Genomic DNA, 8,016 nt, shown 5'->3' with positions numbered 1-8,016 from the left:
AGAAGACCAGAAAGTTCACAAGCCTTCAGTGGTGGATCAATAATTTGTACGTATTCACCAAGCGTCTGTTATTTGTAATACATTGTATAATATCCAACTGCCTTGAGCACCACTTAAAACTAATACAAGCCAGCTCCAGATCGGCTAGCATCTCTTTGTGACAGTGCCAAATTCTATAATGTGATTGCCCAACTAAATATTGACTTTCCCTGCCAGCAGCAGTTCTTTTCGGAAATCTGGGCTCATCCTGTTACAGGATGGAGGAGACTGAGCAGAGCTTCTTACTGGCACTAACATGTCACAGTGACAGACTTACAGGAAATCCTCTTACAGGGGTTTAGGGCATGATCATACACAGTGAGCCGATCGTACCTGCCCTTCTTTTGAAAATGTCTCATAACATGAATACCTTAGCTGGAAAAGGGGGAAGGAATGGACAAAAGATGTTTTATATGTATTGTGAGACATGTACTTAATTTGAGAACACATCTGTTGCTAATCTATAGCATAGAGTATGTGCAGCACTGGCAAATCCAGAAATTTCCTAACAGGGGCCCATGTGCCATAGGAGCTAGTAACAATGTGGCCAAAGGCTACGCAGTCTAGTCAATTTCTTTCTAGGCAGCCGGTTGGGGTTGCCCGTCCAGTGTGATAACTAATAATTTACTTTTCCAATATTCAATAACAACAGGTCATATAAATAGCAGTGATTTCTGTTGAAGTAAGTATTATGAGATTTAGAGGAAGTAAGGCTATTGTAATTGCTTTATGTTAACTTTATCTTATCATGTTAGCACTTACAATTGTATGAAAGCATGCAGAAAGAAATAAGTTTGACATCTTGTGTGTCCCTTCCTGTAGCAGAAACTGGCCCTGCAACTGGAATAAACCAGAAGGGATTATTTCACAAACATGACAGGATTGTTTCAAACAACTTTTTGGTATACGTCATTTTTACTCACTCTCCAAGGTACACACATCTGCACACAAGACTTTTCAGTAATGTGTTGTGATCAGACCCTTAGGTGTATTCAATCAGTTCTTATGATCATGACTTCAAACATATTTATTGTCTTTGTGACAAGAGTCGACAAGGAAATAAAATATTTCCAAAAGGTTTTCTAAAGCCTTTTTAGCCTACCAACAGAGACTATCAATAGTATTATTTCTATGTAAAAAAAAATCTATCATCCCAAAGTTAGTTTTCAAAAATCCTATAATTGGTGAATAGGGTAATGCTCATCTCTGTTTCTAAGGCTCTTGCATCACACATGGCCACAAAAGTGTAGGGCTAGTCCACTGGTAGTGGCATGACGTGGCATGATATGTTTTTAACTCCCATTCTTTCTCGTAGCCGCAAGCAAGAAAGCAGCACTTTGTACCAGTTTGAGTTTTCTGTATGACCCAGTCCTTTTGTGCAACCCTGACACAAATACCATAAGTTATAAGTTTGAAATGCTAAAGGATATATGACAAACACTTAGCCAGAGGCACCAGACATTACTGCAAGACAAAATTTGAAGGTCCCGCCCAAGATCCACTACAAAGAAGATTAATGATAGGAAAGTTTTGGTGTCGAGGCTTCCGTGACAACTTTTCTTCTCGGCTGACCTTAGCTGACAGGGATGGTTGCCTGGGGATTACGGATCAGCCTCAGATGGATGGACTTGACAAGCAGACAGCCCTAAACTTGTCCCTAAGCAGTTTAAAGGTTGAGGTGATCATCTAAAATTCTCTTTGAAGATTAGCCCACAATTGGCATGTACTGAAGGCAGTAAACCATGACTTGCAGCTAAAACCTAAAATGTCACATGAGGGTGTAATGTTTTGTCTGATGAATGCAGATATTATATGGTAGCTATTGTATGTAAGTAACAAATTGATGAATAAACTATTCCAACCATTGTTGTCAGAGGTGAGTTGTAAAGTAACAGCTGTGAGATAAGAGACACTTGAGATTGAAGGTCATTATGTTATTTGCATCTAACCATTTGCTTGTGAAGATTAGTAGCGAAAAGTATTATGTATTCTTTGCCACATGATTCCTGTATCAGTTGATAGCCTGTATATAAACAAAAAATACATTTTTCACAACTACATTAACACAAATGATAAAAGGGGGCAATTTGACAACAAAGAGGGTAACTAAAATGGACCTTCATAAAAACAGATGGCTACACAGTTGCTGTTACATCCACAGCAGTTGTTGAAAAAAGTCCAACAGTTAAATGTTTTGTAATGACTCAAACATTCAAGAACACAAAAAGGGTCTTTTGGTGCCGTAACGCTTTACACTCGATCCCAAGACTTACTCAAAAGAAACCAGGTTCAACATGATGCTTCTTTGTCCAAAACTTCAGCAGCTACCTCAGTATACATTGACTGATATGTGGCAAGGTTGATGATGATGAACGTATGTACAGATTTTAACATCAACAGATTTTCACATCAACTTGAATGTCTTTCCATCATCCATGATGCAAGGTATCCTTAATTCAGCTGAAGAAAGCCTCAATGTTTATCAGGGTCAACCTTTACTTGGACATGGCCACATGAATCACAGAGTTATGGTGTCTGGAACGGGTACATTGATTAGCTCAGCCATCAAAATTCCAGTATATTCGTTATTTCATGGACCAGTGACTTTGGTTGCCACATAACATTAAAAGCCTAGGAGAGGCTTTATGTAGACTGAGTTTCGTCATTAAGAATTCCCGTGTTCCAACTAGGGACACAAATTAGATGATGAATTCCTCTGGTAGTGAGAACTGACATGTATGGTAACCTCTGAAAGCCTTTGCTAACATTTGCGGCATGACGAATAGGCTGGTTACACAGAGACGTGACTCTGAATACTTACTATTTCGGACCATAAAGCATCATTAGTGGGATGTGGGTAGTTTATCAGCGATGAATGGTAGGCTGTCCAAGTTCAGCTGCCCCCTGCTAGAGTTCAGTAATGGAGGTCACCAGTCATTTTTCCTGCCAGCTGTTCATCTCGATCTTGGAGGTCATCTTTATAAACTGGCTCCATCCAAGGTTAACTAGCAAACAAGAAAATGCACTTCATCAATTACGGGAGAACCCAAGAGGTATTGTAAAGGATAAAGTAAGTATGTGAGTCTTATGGTGGTCTTTGAAGAATGGATATCATAACTTTACTGCCTATGCTTGTTAATAGATCTTTAGTGTTTGTAAGTAATGGGAACAGTATACTGAAAATCTATGGCAAAAATAAAGCATATTACATTTAACGTAATTATATAATTAGAGACCTAATGAAATAAGAAGAATATCTTGTCCAAAACCCATGAAATTACCCTTAGAGAACAGTTGTAATTAATATTCTCTTGTCTTCTAAGTAAATATTTGTGTCTAAGACTTTTGTCTCAACCTAGCCCTAACAACTTCCTATAAACCATTACCTTTCCCACAGTCATATGACAAATGTGGTCTATAAAGTATGCCTCAGGCATGTATATACAGTTCCTGTCAAACATTATGCCATTGCAAAAATCAACCATTATAAATTGAAGTAAAACACACTTTCTGGCAACAGTTCAACTGCCCAGCAAAATCCCTTGTAAAGTTTCTCCCCTGTAGTTCATTGACAAGGTCATGTGCACACCGGTGTATGGCAAGAGCCCAACAACTGCAAATGAAAGTAAAGCACTCCTTTTTCATTTAACTGATCAAGCTGCCTTTGGCTACATACAGTCTATATGCACAAATGGAAGATAATGAGGAACTTATCAAAGAAAACGGTTCAAACAACAGTGACTTTTTGAAGGAAGACTTGGCTTAAGGCGATCAACTACTGGAAGAATCTAATAGAAGTAATCCATGGTTCATTTGAGGACAGAGGTAGCCTGAGGGCAGTGCTCCTGCCAGAATATTCTGCTAACATAAATAGGAAGGACTTCTCTTAAAGAACATTTACCAGAACTTTCACCAGTTTCTTTACGAACCCTAAATTGGAGTTGTTGATGAAGGTTAGACATCCAGGTAATAAGACACACTAAAAAGTAGTTACTCAAGCAATTGGATATGATTTTGGAAATGGTCAGACGTTTCAAACAACATCCTTTATTTTTTCTAGGTGACAGTGGAAAAATCTTGTTAGGGGGGTTTTTATATCCAAGTTGTGAATTGATATGCAAAAGAGATCTAGTTGAAGTACAGGTTTATCCTAAATAATATGCACAAGGAGGAGGAAGACAAATTTTCAATAGTCCAAAGGCTACAATGGTAAGACACGTTAAGACTGTTTATGCAAATGACTTAATCAGCTCCTGTTGTTTGAACTACATTTTTACAGAAACAAAGTTGCGTGACCTTCCTTAACAATTTGACTGTCCAATCATAAAGGAAGAAAACTAAATATAATAAGAAAAATGGCATGCTAAATCCAGTGATAACCTCTTTCTCTTAAAATTGATACTCATAAATCATTGGACCTTTGCATATGTGGGATACAAAGGTCAAAGGATAAATCTTTAGAGGTCCAGCAGCTGGTGCGGTCACAAAGGATACCATAAAGTGAAAAGTTATGGAGCTGGGATAAAACCCAACTACCGGAAAAGTTACAGGCCCATAACTTGGACCTGGGACCATGGTTTACTGTGGCTTTGAACTCGACTGCCGGTAACTGAGGCTGACTTTTTGAGTGTATCGACCCAGGATGTACTGTAAGGAGTGGCATAAATCTACTCAGTTCAAACTTTTCCTGAAGGTCCAGAGCAGAGGAGTACATGCAACAGTCACAATAGCTTTTAGATACAGATCTTTATTGACACAGCAAAAGTACAGCAGCTTTCTGAAGGTCTATATCTATATACATGTATGTAAACAAATGAATTACCTACCTGAATGAGTATGATTAAGTATCAGTATATCAACATGTTGTGTCATATACATGTAAGTACTTATTAAAGATGTCTTCAGTTCAGTTCAAATAATCCTTCCAGTACAAGGTGCCACGAAGAATGCCACTCCAAGGATGTCCTAACATAAGGAACTGAAGCTTACTCAAACAAATTATATTTTTCATATACTATCTCAACCAGTACATATGAAGCACAGTTATAGAAAACGAAAGCTATAAGATCTGTTACATAAAAGAGCGGATGCAACTTAGTGCTAACTCAGTGACCTGAGTATAACAGCAATCATCTCAGACGCTGCCATCAGAACACATCCTTTGAAAATCTGCTCAAACTAGAAGTAGAGAATATCACATATGTTCAAGGAGTGGCTATCCATAAACACCATTCAGGCAGCTTATAATCTCCCACAAAGTCATCCGAGGACAGTCTGCGCTTTGTTGAAATCCTTTTACAGCACTGTTATGTTGTAAGTCAAAATTCAAACTTGGACTGTTATGTTGTGAGTCAAAATTCAACTTGGACTACATAACGACATTTGGTACAAGCATGTTGACCAGCAAAGTCCAAGTAAATGACACTGTTGCAAAAACAGATGATTGACAGAGAAGCATCAACGTTTGAGGATGACCTCTCCACCTTAATACTTTGCAGTGCGGGTCCTTGCTGAGGTTAATGTCACACATTATGTTTTTCTGATCTTCCACACGTAGGAGGGCAATAATAGGTAATAATAGTCAGCCATTACGGCTCACAAGGCTATGTACTTTATAGCACTAAAATGGGTTTCAGTCTGCACAGATCCACAAAAAGCCATAAGAGACAGTGATGATGGGTACTGTAGGCATAGCAAAATACTTTTCACTCATGGGAATTTGGAAGTGGACATTTCTCAGCTGGACGATTCAATTTGGCGGCTCTACTGTCCCGGCTGTAATGTGTGAAATGTCTGATACTGTGGTAAATACCGCAATCCCATATCTTCAGGAGACATCAGTATGAAAATGGCAAGATTGCCCTCAAAGTTTGTGGTAATGAGAGGTATTAGGGTAACGTTCTACATGTAGACATGTGTGGACTACAAAAAAACAAACACAGCAAAACTATATGCACTCTCCTTCTTTGCAATAATTAATGGGAAAACAGATTCAAATAAATGGAAGTTCAAAACACAACAGCATCCAAATAAATGATTGATGAGAATTGCAGTTACCCCATCCCAAGGTCCAAAGAAAACCTTTTTGACCTGAGAAAAGAAATGGCAAGAAAAATTGTACATATCAAGTCTTGGACATGGCTGAATGCTGAACAATCAAGTCTATCTACCAACAGGTGGGCAGCGTGACGCCAACATGCAATCAACGAAGATTGCCTTCTCAAGCTGACCACAATTATCTGGCACTTGGTGTCGACCCAACCACAAAAATCTACATCTATTCATCGTCACGACAAAAGTTTCGATAATCAATGGTCTCAGCAAAACTGCCATGACTCAGTCGGGCTTGGATGGCCTGTACAAAACTATGTGAAAATGGACTTGAATCTCAATGTATATACGTAAAAGCTATCCAAGCCTGACTGAGATTCGTTTTTTTTTAAAGGATACATTTTCACTTGAAATTAAACTCTTGGGAATCCGACTAAGTTTCCGACAAGGAAGTACAGTGTAGCAGTGAGTTCTTTATTTCCTTGTCACCATTTTCTCTTTAACTGCAGCCAGAAATTTGATTCTTAAGTTGTTTTAAAACATTGAAAGTTCATGGGACATAAGAGTTTTCTTTAACACAACCAGTTTTTCTCACCTGCTGAAAAAAAACTGGTTGTGTAAAAGAAAACTCATATATGTCCTATGATCTAGCTGCCTTATGATATTATTTTCGGAAATTGAAACTTCATGCTTGATAGACAATCCTATAAATTCATGTTTTGTTTTATTCCAATGACTACATTTGTTATACAACTGTCGGCCTGTTTTGGTTTCCCCTGTATGTTTACTCTTCTAAGTATGCCTTTGCAGTTACATTCAACACCTCCTGTGAGATTACCACAGCTAACTTACACCAAAACAGGTCTCTGACCTTGTCAGCAAGACAGGGAAATGCAGAGGCTTCCAGTTATCTGCTCTAAAGCTGACCGATGATGACGATGATGGTGAGTATTCAATGTTATCATGTTTGTGTATGATGCTGAAAAAACTAAAGTATCAATTACAAAACAATAGGGTTCAACATGTAGAAGTGGAGAAAAATTGTAGTATGAAAAAAATATCATTAAATCAGTCCACATGCATCAGATCTATAGCACTGCCTTCAAGGCCAGACAGATCAATTTCTAATGATGCATTGGAGATGATCAAAAGAAAATTAACAGCACTTTTTGCTAATCTTTGCTAACATTTTTGGTGTGATAAAATGCCCGTGATAGAATGGAAAAATGGGGTTTAGGCCAAGTCATGGAATGCTGGAGACAAGACTTGTGCTTAAAAGCGTTTATATGTTAATGATAGACATGAAATATTGATTTGGTTGTGAACTCTCTCCCTACAGAATTACAACAATCTCTCCTAAGACTCATCCTCGGAGACGCATCCCTTCAGCTCGCCTCTCAAAGAGCTACCGACGGATTTCCCCCCTCAGGCATCCATTGAAATATCCTTTTGAAGGATTGAGGCCCAAACCGGAGAATGGATCGAAATGACAGGAGATGAATCGATGCCTAAAGATTTCTGGAGATGCCGAGATCTCCTGGTGGATATGGTAGGGAATTAGGGATGCATCAGATTCAATTTCCTTGAAGGACCCAACGTGTCTAAGGGGGTACCGGCATGACCGCGGATGCTGCAAAGGGAATGTATGATGCATGATCACAAGTACATGTACAGTCCTACTTGATATCTTTAAGTAACTTGGACAACACTTTGATAAGATGCTACCTTTTCTTACTACTTTGAGTAAGTCGCAAAGACAGATGTATGATTTTGTTTTCTCACGTTCCTTTGGAGCCCATCTGACCATCGACCAATTGAACCGCTTGATAATCACAGCATCATTTTTTCACTGAACTCACTTTCAGCTTTTATCTCAAATTACTGGTTGCCTGGTTTTGGTGTCAGCCCACCTGAAATCAATTAAGT

At 38.6% G+C, this 8,016-nt stretch overlaps 1 long non-coding RNA gene across 3 annotated transcripts in view; it reads right to left on the bottom strand.

Moving 5' to 3' along the window:
• Positions 1-1,212: 1,212 nt before the first annotated feature.
• The window catches only part of LOC118415331, a 128,943-nt gene continuing 122,139 nt past the window's right edge, over positions 1,213-8,016 (bottom strand). For all 3 annotated transcript variants that reach the window (XR_004831106.1, XR_004831107.1, XR_004831105.1), the window contains one exon: positions 1,213-3,044. This is a non-coding gene — a long non-coding RNA (uncharacterized LOC118415331). The remainder of the gene's footprint in view (positions 3,045-8,016) is intronic.

This window comes from Branchiostoma floridae, chromosome 5 (genome assembly GCF_000003815.2).
Source record: "Branchiostoma floridae strain S238N-H82 chromosome 5, Bfl_VNyyK, whole genome shotgun sequence".
NCBI lineage: Eukaryota > Metazoa > Chordata > Leptocardii > Amphioxiformes > Branchiostomatidae > Branchiostoma > Branchiostoma floridae.
This window is presented reverse-complemented; position numbering and strand designations above follow the sequence as displayed.